The 15,584-nt window shown below is 43.6% G+C and overlaps 1 protein-coding gene across 2 annotated transcripts in view; it reads right to left on the bottom strand.

The window, feature by feature from the left end:
• The window catches only part of BICRAL (BICRA like chromatin remodeling complex associated protein), a 50,090-nt gene extending 36,581 nt beyond the window's left edge, over positions 1-13,509 (bottom strand). The window contains exon 1 of one of the 2 annotated variants that reach the window (XM_069768582.1): positions 13,463-13,509. The gene's annotated coding sequence lies outside the window, so the exon portion shown is untranslated. Of the gene's footprint in view, positions 1-11,948; positions 12,446-13,462 lie in introns of those variants that run through there. The other variant, XM_069768581.1, reaches the window with a different exon arrangement.
• Positions 13,510-15,584: the final 2,075 nt, after the last annotated feature.

The following is a 15,584-nucleotide window of genomic DNA, read 5'->3' as shown; positions in this document are numbered from 1 at the left end:
CAAAGTAAGTTTTTGGGGAAAAAAGTAAAATGTTCATTTTTTTTCCTTCCACATTGCTTTAGTTCTCGTGAAGCACCTGAAGGGTTATTAAACTTCTTTAATGTGGTTTTACGCACCTTGAGGGGTGGTTTTTAGAATGGTGTCACTTTTGGGTATTTTCTGTTATACTGACCCCCCAGACTCAGTTCAAATGTAAGGTGGTCCCTAAAAAAATGGTTTTGTAAATTTTGTTGGAAAAATTAGAAATCGCTGGTCAACTTTTAACAGTTATACCGTCCTAACTAGTGATGAGCGAGTGTACTCGTTGCTCGGGTTTTCCCGAGCACGCTCGGGTGACCTCCGAGTACTTGTTAGTGTTCGGAGATTTAGTTTTCATCGCCGCAGCTGAATGATTTACAGCTATTAGCCAGGCTGAGTACATGTGGGGGTTGCCTGGTTCCTAGGGAATCCCCATATGTAATCAAGCTGGCTAATAGCTGTAAATCATGCTGCTGAGGCGATGAAAACTTAATCTCCGAGCAGTCATAAATACACGGAGACCACCCGAGCGTGCTCGGGAAAAACTGAGCAACGAGTACACTCGCTCATCACTAGTCCTAACGAAAAAAAATTATGTTTCCAAAATTGTGCTGATGTAAAGTTGACATGTGAGAAATGTTATTTATTAACTATTTTGACACCACTTTCTAATTTAAGGGTAAAAAAATTAAAAGTTTGAAAATTGCTAAATTTTCAACATTTTTGACAAATTTCCAATTTTTTTCATTAATAAGCGCAAGTTATATTGAAATTTTTTCACCACTAGCATGAAGTACAATATGTCAGAAAAATAAACAAATCTCAGAATCAGTGGGATACGTTGAAGCGTTGCAGAGCTATAACTTCATAACTTGACAGTGGTCAGAATTGTAAAAATTGGCTTGATCATTAAGTACCAAATTGGCTGTGTCACTAAGGGGTTACCGTAAGTCAAAGGTGTTTTCTAGAAAGGTGCAAGCAGTGGATGTTGCAGAATGAAAATTGCAAATATGTCATTTTAGTCTCCAATACATGCTTAGTTTGTGCTGACACACATCCTGTATGTTGCATTGTGGGTCCTCTATGATACAGCAGTACCATACATGTGGCTGTTAACTGCTGTTCGGGCACCCTGCAGGGCTCAGAAGGGAGGGAGAGCATGTCTATTGCTAGATTGACTTTCATGATCAATGTTGCTTAATAATAATAATCTTTATTTTTATATAGCGCTAACATATTCCGCAGCGATTTACAGTTTTGCACACATTATCATCGCTGTCCCCGACGGGGCTCACAATCTAAATTCCCTATCAGTAGATCTTTGGAATGTGGGAGGAAACCGGAGTACCTGGAGGAAACCCATGCAAACACGGAGAGAACATACAAACTCTTTGCAGATGTTGTCCTTGGTGGGATTTGAACCCAGGACTCCAGCGCTGCAGTGCTAACCACTGAGCCACCGTGCTGCCCTTACATAATAATTCTGCGTTCCAGTAATGCCTAATCTTTGTCTTCTTCACTATCCCCTTATGCAGCACAAGACTTCAAAATCTCAATCTCTAGTCTACAGCATCAACGGGTTTCTACAAATTGGTATCCAGGATTTGAGATAAAAATATATAAATAGTGCATAAATCATAACTACCGATATTTGATCCCCTACCAACCATTAAGAGTTCTGGCTCCTACAGACCAGGTAGATGCTCCTAATCAACTCGTTACCTGCATTAAAGACAGCTGTCTTAGGCTTCTTTCACACTTCCGTCGGTATGCGACCGTCGCTAAGCATCGGCGTGACGTACCGACGGAAGTTGTTAAAATTCGGCACCACGTGGGCAGTGGATGCAGTTTTTCAACGCATCCGCTGCCCATTCTAAAGTCCCGGGGAGGAGCTAGAAATCTCCGCCCGGGCATACGCACTCCAAAGTGCAGGATGCAACGTACGAAAAAACGTTCCCTTGAACGTTTTTTCGTGAAGACGGTCTGCCAAAACACGACGCATCCAGTGCACGATGGACGCAACGTATTGCCATACGTCGCGATCCGTCGGCAATACAAGTCTATAGGAAAAAAACGCATCCTGCGGGCACAATTGCAGGATCCGTTTTTTTCCCATAGACTTGTATTGCCGACGGATCGCGACGTAAGGCTACGTTCACACTTGCGTCGTTTGGCCTCCGTCGCAATGCGTCGTTTTGGAAAAAAAAACGCATCCTGCAAATGTGCCCGCAGGATGCGTTTTTTTCCCATACTTGTATTGCCAACGGATCGCGACGTATGGCCATACGTCGCATCCATTGTGCACCGGATGCGTTGTGTTTTGGCGGACCGTCGGCACAAAAAAAAATTCAAGAAAACGTTTTTTCGTACGTCGCGTCCGCTATTTTCTACCGTGCATGCGCAGTCGGAACTCCGCATTCTGTAATGCTGTAGATAAGCCCCAGATGTAACCTGAAAGATAAGAAAAACTAGTTAGATTATACTCACCCAGGGGCGTTCCACTGTAATGCCGTCCGGGTCCAGCGCCTCCCATGCGATCACGTCCTCTTCCTTGCTTCTGTTGCGGCTCCTGCGCAGGCGTAATTCTCTGCCCTGTTGAGGGCAGATCAAAGTACTGCAGTGCGCAGGTGCCAGGAAAGCTCAGAGAGGCCCAGCGCCTGCGCACCGCAGTACTTTACTCTTCCCTCAAAAGGGCAAATCAGTACGCCTGTGCAGGAGCTGCGACACGAAGCAAGGAGGATGACGACATCGTATGAAGATGGGAGGCGCCAGACCCGGACCTGCGACGCCCATCGGACATGGACCGCACTGGACCTCCCCTGAGTAAGTGTAATCTAAAGGTACCGTTACACTAAACGATTTACCAACGATCACGACCAGCGATACGACCTGGCCGTGATCGTTGGTAAGTCGTGTGGTCGCTGGAGAGCTGTCACACAGACAGATCTCCAGCGACCAACGATGCAGAAGTCCCCAGGTAACCAGGGTAAACATCGGGTTACTAAGCGCAGAGCCGCGCTTAGTAACCCGATGTTTACCCTGGTTACCATTGCAAATGTAAAAAAAGAAAAAACACTACATACTCGCCGTAAAGCACCGCTGTGCTTTACGGCCGGCGCTCACAGTCAGTGCGGGAAGCTGACGGCGGGGGACGTGACAGTCACCGGAATGTGAGTTATGTTGTGTTTTTTTTTTTACTTTTACAATGGTAACCAGGGTAAATATCGGGTTACTAAGCGCGGCCCTGCGCTTAGTAACCCGATGTTTACCCTGGTTACAAGCGATGACAGCGGGTGATCCAGCGACGAAATAAAGTGCTGGCCTTTTAGCTCCGACCAGCGATGTCACAGCAGGATCCTGATCGCTGCTGCGTGTCAAACACGAGATCGCTATCCAGGACGCTGCAACGTCACGGATCGCTATCGTTCAAAAGTTGCTCAGTGTGAAGGTACCTTAACTTCTTTTTCTTATCTTTTAGGTTAATCGGGGGCTTATTTACAGCATTACAGAATGCTGTAGATAAGCCCCTGATGCCGGTGACCGCAGCTTATATGCGAAAAATGAGGTGACAGATTCCCTTTAACCCCTTAATGACAGCCAAAACGTCTTTTAACTGACCTGAGATATAAGACAATAGCATCCGTATACAGGTGACAATCCCGCAGCTGTCGGCTGTACACTATAGCTGACAATTTGCTGCATCAGCCACGATCAGTGTTTGCCCCGTCCAAATCTGTTTAACCCCTTAGATGCTGCTTTTTAATAGTGACTTCATCATTATAAATGGTTAACAGACTGTGGGGGCTTCCTCCTAATCCCAATTGGTGCCCTCAGATCATGATTTTGTGGTCCTGATGTTTGCGATTGGCAATTCATGACCAAATTCTGGCCTAAGAGTCTGACGGCTGTTGTACCTGTTCAGAAGTTAGAGGCATTTAGGTGGCAAAAATGCACATTTTTATTTCTGTCATGTCTCTTTGCATTAATTGCTGAAAAGCAACTGAAGGGTTAACAAACTACCTGACTGCAGTTTTCAATATGTCAGGGGGTGCTGTTTTTAAATGGTATCACTTTTGGGGGTTTCCAAACATATGGGACCCCTAAAGGCACTTCAAACATGGCTAAGTCCCTAAAAAAATAAATTTTGTAAATTTCCTTCAAAAAAATGAAAAATGACGGCTACTTTTTTAAACCTCCTAAAATGCTAACAAAATAAAAGAACATTTTACAAATGGTGCTGAAGTAAAGCAGACATGAGGGAAATGTTATTTATTAATGTTTTGCTATGGCATGACTATCTGGATTAAAGGCATAATTGTTCAAATTTTGAAAATTGCTAATTTTTTTTAACATTTTTCTCAAATTTCTGATATTTTTTTATAAATAAACACAAAACACATTGACCTAAATTTACCATTATCATAAAGTATAATGTGTCACGAAAAAAACAGTATTAAATTCACTGGGATTTGTTGAAGCGTTCCAGTTATTACCACATAAAGTGACACTGGTCAGATTTCATAAATTTGGCTCCGTCACTAAGGGGTTAACCACTTGAACTTTCTGCAGATCGGTATAAGTCCAGGTGCTCCCCGGCCGAGACCGCGCACAGACCAGAGTCTGGATTCAATAGAAAAAAGTGGAGGATTTTTACTTTTCCCTGATATTTTATGCACTGGCTGCCCATTCATTCTAGGATCCAACTCAAACTGTTTGTTCTCACCCACAAAGCTCTCCACAGTGTGGGACTCCCCTACATCTCCTCCCTCATTTCTGTCTATCGGCCTACCTGCTCGTTATGCTCTGCAAACGACTTTCGACTAACCTCTGCACTAATCCGTACCTCCCACTCCCGGCTCCAAGACTTCTCCAGCGTTGCGCCAATCCTCTGGAATGCTCTACCCCAAGAAATTAGGACTATCCACAACTTACACAGCTTTAGGAACTCCCTCAAAACACATCTGTTCAGAGCGGCCTATCACGTTCCCTAAACAAAGTCATTTTATGTGTACGTGTGTGTGTAGCCCATTCACTATCTGAGAATAACCCTCCGGCAAACTCCACCGCACCCAACAGCACCACAAATACTGGCTGGTGACCAGCTCATGGAGCCTGTATCTATTCTCCCCCCCCCCCCCCCCCCAAGATGGCTGGACCATCACTGTAAATACACACGTGTACTTTGTATCTCCCCCACCTCATTGTAGATTGTAAGTTCTCATGAGCAGGATCATCTTCTGTTGCTTTAATTATTGTATTGTTAATGTTATTTATGACTGTTGTGTATTAAACTGTCAAACTGTAAAAGTGCTGCGGAATATGTTGGCGCTATATAAATAAAGATTATTATTATTGTAAGATCATGAAGCTTTGTAGACTATGTTTTTTACCGATTCTGTACTCCGATCCATGTGACTGCTCAGTCTACTTCGGGGGATCTCAGGATTCAGACCCCCACTGATCTGCAAGCAATTCAAGTGACTACTAAATAAGAACAGTCAAGACGTTGAGATACACGTTAATGTATGCAATACTTCCATTTACATACATAAAATCGACTTCTCCCCCTCCCATACTAGCTTCTTCTGGTGAAGATAGGTTCACACCCTCTTGGATTTTGCTGCTATCTCTGCGCAAGGTGTAAATAGTGTTCCTAGTAGAACTTTTTCTTCCTTTCCAAATTAAAAGCGTACATGCTAGACGTTCGGAGACATCTTGCTTTACGTTTCAATTTATCGCTGATTCAGAAAAATGAATAAAAAATATTTTAAAAAGTACACGTCTAAAACTAGTAGGTCAACAGCTTTTCTCTGCATCTGAAATAAAGCGCTATATATATATATATATATATATATATATATATATATATATAAAGTTGAGTGTGTGTGTCGAGCCCCGCCCACTCCGCATAGCAGGCACAGGCCACATATAGCTCCATCGTATCTAGAATGGAGTTGCTCCTGGGAGGTAAGACCCCAAGAAAGGGAGGAGATTCATGGATAGAGATGTCAGGGAGAAAATGAGAGCTGTCGGGGAAAGTGAGCTGCTGCTGCAGTATGAGGCTGTGTATAGAGAATAGTGAGGCTATGTGTCCACGTTAAGGATCGGTGTGCGGATTTTTCTGCACCGTTTTTGAAAAATCCGCAGGCAAAACGCACTACGTTTTACCTTCAGATTTACTGTGGAATTCCGGCGGTTTTTGTGCGGATTTCACCTGCGGATTCCTATAAAGGGACAGGTGTAAAACGCTGCGGAATCCGCACAAAGAATTGACATGCTGCGGAAAATACAATGCAGAATTTCCACGTGGTATTTTCTGCACCATGGGCACAGCGGATTTGGTTTTCCATAGGTTTACATGGTACTGTAAACCTGATGAAAAACTGCTGCGTAGCCGCAGCAGCCAATCCGCTGCGGATCCGCAGCCAAATCCGCAACGTGTGCACATAGCTTGAGGCGCTGCAGGTGGAGGCTGTGTATAAAGCCACATTTACATGTTCAGTATTTGGTCAGTATTTTAAAGGGAATCTGTCACCCCCAAAATTGAAGGTGAGCTAAGCCCACCGGCATCAGGGGCTAATCTACAGCATTCTGGAATGCTGTAGATAAGCCCCCGATGTATCCTGAAAGATGAGAAAAAAAGGTTAGATCATACTCATCCAGGGGTGTTCCCGCTGCGGTCCGGTCCAATGGGTGTCGCGGTCTGGTACTGCAGTGCGCAGGCGCTGGGAAAGTTTAGAGACGCCCGGCGCCTGTGCACTGCAGTACTTTGCTCTGCCCTCAACAGGGCAAAGTACACCTGCGCCGGACCTGCAGCGTGAAGACAAGAAGAGGACGTCATCGTAAGAAGATGGGAGGCCCCGGACCGCGACGCCCATCGGACCGGACCACGACGCCCATCGGACCGGACGCCCAGGTGAGTACAATCTAACCTCTTTTTCTCATCTTTCAGGATACATTGGGGGCTTATCTACAGCATTACAGAATGCTGTAGATAAGCCTCTGATGCCGGTGGGCTTAGCTCACCTTCGATTTTGTGGGTGACAGGTTCCCTTTAACTCAGTATTTATGAGCCAAAACCACGAGTGGGAGAAAAATACAGAAGTGGTGACATGTTTCTAATATACTTTTCCTAGTTATAGCTTACAAATATTGGAGTAAAAATACTGACCAAATAACGTGTGAAGAGGTCTAACACTACATACAGATGACACACAGATATATACTATATACAAGAGGAGATGACACACAGCTATATACAGGAGGAGATGACATACAGGCATATACTATATACAGGAGATGACACACAGCTATATACTATATACAGGAGATGACACAGCTATATACAGGAGATGACATACAAGTATATACTATATACAGGAGGAGATGACATACAAGTATATACTATATACAGGAGGAGATGGCACATAGGTATATACTATATGCAGGAGGAGATGACGTACAAGTATATACAGGGGAGATGATATACAGGCATATACTATATACAGGAGATGACAGACACACGGGTATGTACTATATACACAAGGAGATGACACAGATATATACTATATACAGGAGACGATGACATACAGGCATATACTATATACAGGAGATGACAGACACTCAGGTATGTACTATATACAGAAGATGACACAGATATATACTATATACAAGAGATGACATACAGGCATATACTATATACAGGAGATGACAGACACACAGGTATGTACTATATACAGGAGGAGATGACACACAGGTATATACTATATACAGGAGAAGACACACAGGTATCTACTATTTAATTGTCTAAGGGTCACTTCCGTCTGTCCTTCTGTCTGTCACGGATATTCATTGGTCGCGGCCTCGGTCTGTCATGGAAATCCAAGTTGCTGATTGTTTTGCCACGACCAATCACCGACGGGCACAGTCCAGAAGAAAATGGCCGCTCCTTAATCCCCGCAGTCAGTGCCCGGCGCCCGCATACTCCCCTCCAGTCACCGCTCACACAGGGTTAATGCCGGCGGTAACGGACCGCGTCATGCCGTGGGTAACGCACTCCGTAACCACTGCTATTAACCCTGTGTGTCCCCAACTTTTTACTATTGATGCTGCATATGCGGCATCAATAGTAAAAAGATCTAATATTAAAAATAATAAAAAAACAAAAAACCTGCTATTCTCACCCTCCGTCGTCCGACGATGCGCTCGCGCCTGCCGCCATCTTCCGTTCCCGGCGATGCATTGCGAAATTACCCAGAAGATTTAGCGGTCTCGCGAGACCACTAAGTCATCTGGGTAATTTCGCAATGCATCCTGGGAACGGAAGATGGCGGCAGCATCGCGACAGCTTCGGTGGATCCCGGCAGGTGAGTATATAACTATTTTTCATTTTAATTATTTTTTTTAACAGGGATATGGTGCCCACACTGCTGTATACTACGTGGGCTGTGTTAGATACCGTGTGGCTGCAATATACTACATAGGCAGTGTTATATATTATGTGGGCTGTTATGTACTGCGTGGGCTGTGCTATATATTATGTGGCTGCTATATACTGCGTGGGCAGTGTTATATACTACGTGGCTGCTATATACTGCGTGGGCTGTGCTATATATTACGTGGCTGCTATATACTGTGTGGGCAGTGTTATATATTACGTGGCTGCTATATACTGCGTGGGCAGTGTTATATACTACGTGGCTGCTATATACTACGTGGGCTGTGTTATATACTGCGTGGCCACTGTTATATATTGTGTGGCCTGTACTAACGCATCGGATATTCTACAATATGTATGTATATAGCAGCCACATAGTATATAGCACAGGCCACGTAGTATTTGTCTGCTATATACTACAGGGCTCTTATATACTACGTGGCCTGTGCTATATACTATGTGGCTGCTATATACATACATAAATACATATTCTAGAATACCCGATGCGTTAGAATCGCGCCACCATCTAGTATACTATATACAGGAGATGACATACAGGTATATACTATATGCAGGAGGAGATGACGTACAAGTATATACAGGGGAGAGGACACAGGTATATACTATATACAGGAGATGACATACAAGTATATACTATATACAGGAGCAGATGACACACAGGTACATACTATATACAGGAGATGACACAGGTATATACTATATACAGGGGAGATAGCACACAGGTATCTATTATATAATTGTCTAAGGGTCACTTCCGTCTGTCTGTCACGGATATTCATTGGTCGTGGCCTCTGTCTGTCATGGAAATCCAAGTGGCTGATTGGTCGTGGGCGTTTTGCCACGACCAATCAGCGACGGCCATAGTCTGGCAGCGAAATGGCCTCTGCTTTACTGCCCTGCAGTCAGCGCTGAACGCTCACACAGGGTTAATGCCAGCGTTAAGGGACCGCGGTGTAACGCACTCCGGTAACGCAGCTATTAACCTTGTGTGACCAACTTTTTACTATTCATGCTGCATATGCAGAATCAATAGTAAAAAGATCTAATGTTACAAATAATAAAAAAAAGAAAAAGGTTATTCTCACTCTCTGATGTCGCGCGCTGTCCTCAGCAGTGCAAGCTACAGGTTCCGGTGCCAAGGATGCTATGCGAGAAGGACCTGCCGTGACATCACGGTCATGTGACCGCAACGTCATCACAGGTCCTGCGCTCATACCAACCCTGGGACGGGAAGCTGCCGCGTGCACCGCAGACAAGCGCCAGGACTACAAGGGGCCCTCAGAAGGTGAGTATATGTTTATTTTTTATTTTAAGTCTTTTTTAACCACTCATATAGTGTCCACATTGCTATATACTACGTGGGCTGTGTTACATACTGTGTGGGCTGTTATATACTACATCTCTGTGCTATATACTATGTAGCTGGGCAATATATAACGTGACTGTGCAATATACAACGTGGCTGTGCAATATACTATGTGGCTGTGTCAGTTCTGTTATGTACTACGTCGACTGTGCAATATACTACGTGGCTCTGTTATATACTACGTGGCTGTGCAATATACTACGTGCCTCTACAATATGCTACGTGGCTATGTTATATACTACGTGGCTCTACTATATACACGTCGCTGACCAATATACTACATAGCTGTGCAATACACTGCGTAGCTGTGCAATACACTACGTGACTGTGTTATATACTACGTGGCTGTGCAATATACTACGTGGCTATGTTATATACTACGTGGCTCTGCTATATACGACGTGGCTGACCAATATACTACATACCTGTGCAATACACTACGTGGCTGTGTTATATACTACGTAGCTCTGCTATATACTACGTAGCTATGTTATATACTACGTCGGTTGTGTTATATACTACGTAACTGTGCAATATAGTACGTAGCCTGTGCTATATACTACCTACATATTCTAGAATACCCGATACGTTAGAATTGGGCCACCATCTAGTATACTATATACAGGAGGAGATGACACACAGGTACATACTATATACAGGAGCAGATGACCCACAGATATATACTATACACAGGGGAGATGACATACAGGTATATACTATATACAGGAAAGATGACATACAGGTATACACGATATACAGGAGACATGACATACAGGTATATACTATATACAGGAGATGACATACAGGTATATACTATATATAGCAGGAGATGAAATAATGGTATATACTATATACGGGAGGAGACAACATACAGGTATATACTATACACAGGAGATGACATACAGGTATATACTATATACAGGGGAGATGACATACAGGTATATACTATATATAGCGGAGATGACATACAGGTATATACTATATATAGCAGGAGATGAAATAATGGTATATACTACATACAGTAGATGACATACAGGTATATATTATATACAGGAGATGACATACAGGTAAATACTATATACAGGAGATGACATACAGGTATATACTGTATACAGGGGAGATGACATACAGGTATATACTGAGGGGGAAATGAGAGGTGTGTGGGGGGACATGAGATGTGAGATGCTATAACTAATGTGCAAAATGAGAGGAGGGGAAAATAGTGGAGTGATCAGAAAATGAGAGGTGTGAGGTCAAAATGAGAGGTGTGATGGGAAAATTGAGAAGTGAGGTGCTATAACTAATCACAGTTAGTTACTATGCTCGGGCAGCGCCGGGCTCTTCAGCTAGTATGACATAAACCTGACAAAACGTAATTAACTTTATTTTTAGCCGTCTTGCCCATAGTAGTCTACGGGTATGGCGACGCAGACAAGATTAAAATTTTGCAAAATGTATGGTATCAATGTGAACTGTGCCTAAGGTGTCCCGTTAACCTGCCACAGAAACTCAAACTACAGATGTGAACGATAGCTTTAATATAGACTGCATCACTGAGGATACAGTTTCCTGGTGTCAGCCATTTTAGTACATTTTTACCACAGGATTCAGGGGCATTACAGCATTATCTATCTACAGACACGTCGGTGACTGGAATCCATCGTTTTATATAGCTCTACCAGTCACCCCACTAAAAAACTGCCTTCCTTACAGGGTCAGATGGCTGATAACAGAGGACAAAAGAGCATAGTAAATGGAAATTAATACGATTTTAGGTTTTATTAAAATACACACTTGCATATAATACGACTCAGCTGTCTCTCACTTAACAGCAGTAGCTGTCATTGCTAGGGCAGAAGCCTCGGTTATAAAATGGAGGCTTGTGCTGAACTGCGCCATCCTGACTGGCCGTTCGCCAGCTCCCGGCGCCATCTTGCAGACTTCTTACAAACAACAACATCATAATCTGACAGAAAATGTCTCGTTAAGACACGTCAACAATACATCACTCAATCACACGCGACAGGGAGGACATTTTAATAAAGACAAGCATACACATACTACATTAACGGAAATACAACGAAATGGAAAAAAATAAACACCAACCCGTCAGGGATTCCCGCCACCGCGCCTTACAACGACGAAGAGGAGGACGAAGAAGAGAACAACAACAACCCGCCACAGCCGCCGACATCGACTGCCGGCCTCGGCCATCGCCCCATGAAGACACCGCTTCTTTCCCCAAATAATAGAGCAGCCATAACACAAAACGATTAATAATCCCGCCAGGAGGCCAGCGAATTCCCGCAGCGCCATAACCACAGTAACGAACATCTTCCGTTCTATAAATGGCGGCCTCGTCCATTTTCATCGTCACTTTCTGAGGTAAAAATATCGTTAAAAATGAAGAAAAAGAAGAGGCGAAGTAGAAAAAATGCTGTACAAAACGTCTCCGGACGGATAGGCCAGATAAGAAGCCGGGGAGTCGATTTTGACCTAGGAACTGGCGCTCCTGAGGTAAAATGCGGGAGAAAAAAAAAACTATAAAAAGCGGGCGGGCGACGACTCCCATCTCCACAGAGCAGACAACCTCGAAATAAATCGTCGTCGTGGGCAGCGAGCGATGCAAAGAGGAAAAGATGGGAGGGGATTGCTAAAGATTATTTTTCTTTTTTCTATTTTTTCCCCCCTGATGATGATGATGGTGGTGGTGATCCAGGGCGGGGAGGGTGAGGGGAGGTGATGATGGTGGGAGTTAAAGACAGAGAGAGAGGGAGAGAAAAACTAATTTTAAACCAGTTGAAATCAATGAGTCATTGAAAGAAGACTTTTCCTTTCCTCCCTTCTTCTTCTTCTTCACTTTGCATTGGGGGAAAAAAATATATATATACAATCTACTCCTCCTTTTGTCGCACCGTCACCTTTCTTGGCTCCTTTTTTTTTTTTACCACCTCTAGCGGATAAAAAAAAACCCCCTTCTTCTTCTTCATCGTCATCCCCTCCCTACGATCCTCGTCGTTATCCCTCCACCCCCTTTAAATCGCACCCGAAGCGATATAAAACGTATAATAATACCAATATATTTCATTCCGGCAGCGTCGACCGCGCACGAGAAAGCGAAAAGAAGAAAAAAAAAAAAAATCGACCACGAACGTCGACGTTAGCCGTGAAACGAAAGGAGCTTACGATCGAAAAGGAAACCCTAGATTTCGCCGTCGTCGATTAATATTTTATTATTCCTCTCCCACTACCACCTCCCCACACTTCTTTTTTTTTCTCGTAGCCGAAAAAAGAAAAAGAGAAGTAAAAGAGAGGTGGGGGGATACGGTACTAGCCAATTGCTCTCTAAGCTGAAACCTAATATGCTGGCCTTTTTTTTTGGCAACTGTTTTTTTTTTTTTATCATTTTTAGTTGCTTCTCTTTTTTTTTTTTTCCTTGTCTGAAGATAGAATTTTTTTTTTTTTTTGTACCCCCCCCCCCTTCTCTTTTTCTTTTTTTTTTTTTTTCCTCCCCTCCTCCAAGGAAGGAACGAAGGGAGGAAGGAGGTTGTGTGTTTTTTTTTTTTTTTTTCCTTGAAATTTTTATCACAAAATTATAATACACTCAAAGGGAAACTCACCGTCATGAAAAAGCAGTGCCTTGTCAACGGGGTTTCTTCGCCATCACATCAGGGGCTGGCAGTGTAGAAAGAGAGAGAGAGAGAGAGCAACATGAACCTCGCTCAGCCACAAGGAGCAGACGAGGAGAGAGAGAGAGAGCGCTGCTCGCAGAGAGGGGGGACATACACACACTCGCACGCACTCACGGAAAAAAATATTGCGTTTTTTTTTTTTTTTTGTATTACTATTATTTACATATTTTACGTATTTAAATTTCTAACTTTTTTATTTCCCTTCTAGAAGTTAAGTTCTCCGGATACGTTTATTTGCTATTTTTTTTGTACTGGATTTTATTTTATCTTTTTTTTTATTTTTAGATTTTTTTATTATTTTTTTTATAATTTTTTTATTTTAATTTATTTACTTTTTTATTGTTAGTAAAGTATTACAAGTGTTTACTGTTATATAGTATGTATGTAGTTTGTACTTCTTTTTTTTTTTAAGAATGCATTATTTTTTTTATTATTATAGTAAACCACTGCACGACCAGGTCTGCCCTCGCCTACTGTATCCTCACCCATCCCTTGTAGATTATGAGCCCTCGCGGGCAGGGTCCTCCTGTACCAGTCATGACTTGTATTGTTTAAGATTATTGTACTTGTTTTTATTACGTATACCCCTTTTCACATGTAAAGCGCCATGGAATAAATTACGCTATAATAATTATTATTATTTTGCATTGCTTATGTAGAGCCATCGTATTCATTATCATCGCTGTCCCGATTGGGGGCTCACATTCTAAATTATCAGTATGTCTTTGGAATGTGGGAGGAAACTGGAGGAATTCCACGCGAATACGGGAAGAACAGACAAACTCCTTGCAGGTGTTGTCCTTGGTGGGATTTGAACCCAGGACCTCAGCGCTGCAAAGAAACAGTGCTAACCACTGAGCCACCAGCAAAGCTACAGTGTTTGAGAGGGAAGATGTCTTCTGCAAAACCGCCGAAAAAAAAAAATGAACATAACGCACAGCCATGTTAAAGGGTCTCTGTCACCTGAATTTGGCGGGACTGGTTTTGGGTCATATGGGCGGAGTTTTTGGGTGTTTGATTCACCCTTTCCTTACCCGTTGGCTGCATGCTGGCTGCAATATTGGATTGAAGTTCATTCTCTGTCCTCCATAGTACACGCCTGCGCAAAGCAATCTTGCCTTGTGCAGGCGTGTACTATGGAGGACAGAGAATGAACTTCAATCCAATATTGCAGCCAGCATGCAGCCAACGGGTAAGGAAAGGGTGAATCAAACACCCAAAAACTCCGCCCATATGACCCAAAACCAGTCCCGCCAAATTCAGGTGACAGGTTCCCTTTAACATGACTTTTAACAATACTTCAGAGTTGAATTTTTCAATGAAATTATCTCTGACATGATCTAATATGTCAGAGGAGAGGGAAATGGTGTCCCCAAGCCCTTCATGGTAGCGGTGATGCCATCTCCCAGCCCCCTCTCCTTCATGAAGCAAAATGGCAGGCGCATCTCAACAGGCGTACAGAGCATGCACCCTCTGAGATCTGCCTGCCTGCACCTGGCAACGTCAGGAACCAATTTAATTGGATAAATACATTTGGTCACTGTGATCAAAATCCCAAAATATTTACAAAACAGGACAGCACTTTGGCTGTGCCTCCCTCTTCTGCCCTTGTATTTGTTCTGGGAGTTAAGAGAGAATCACTTCGCTAACGGCGATCGGAAGATCACACTTGCGAGTGCAATGCAAGAAACTCGCATCAATACCCGGCACTCGGGGCTGGAGCGTTCAGCTGTATGTATTTCTATGCAGCCGCATGCTTCGGTCCCAAGTGACGGCGGCAGTGCCGGGTATTGATGCGAGAGACTCGCATTGCACTCGCAAGTGTGACCTCGGCCATAGTGTGTTAGGAGTCGAGTTTCCTCTGCTGCACAGGGGGAATCTTGATCCCTGTCTGCTGTGGTCTCCCATTCTGTACCGGCCGCAGTGGGGCCTGCTCGGCGGAGGTGTCACTCCCAGTGTCTTGCTGGGACTGATTCTGTGCAAAGGGTTACTGTTGCCTTTTCTGGCTCTCCTGTTGTACCCTGCACTGATCTGCGGCGAGCGGGCTTTT

Source organism: Ranitomeya imitator, chromosome 5 (assembly GCF_032444005.1).
Source record: "Ranitomeya imitator isolate aRanImi1 chromosome 5, aRanImi1.pri, whole genome shotgun sequence".
Taxonomy (NCBI): domain Eukaryota; kingdom Metazoa; phylum Chordata; class Amphibia; order Anura; family Dendrobatidae; genus Ranitomeya; species Ranitomeya imitator.
Note: the sequence above shows the minus strand (reverse complement) of the source record. Positions and strands in the feature narration are given on the sequence as shown.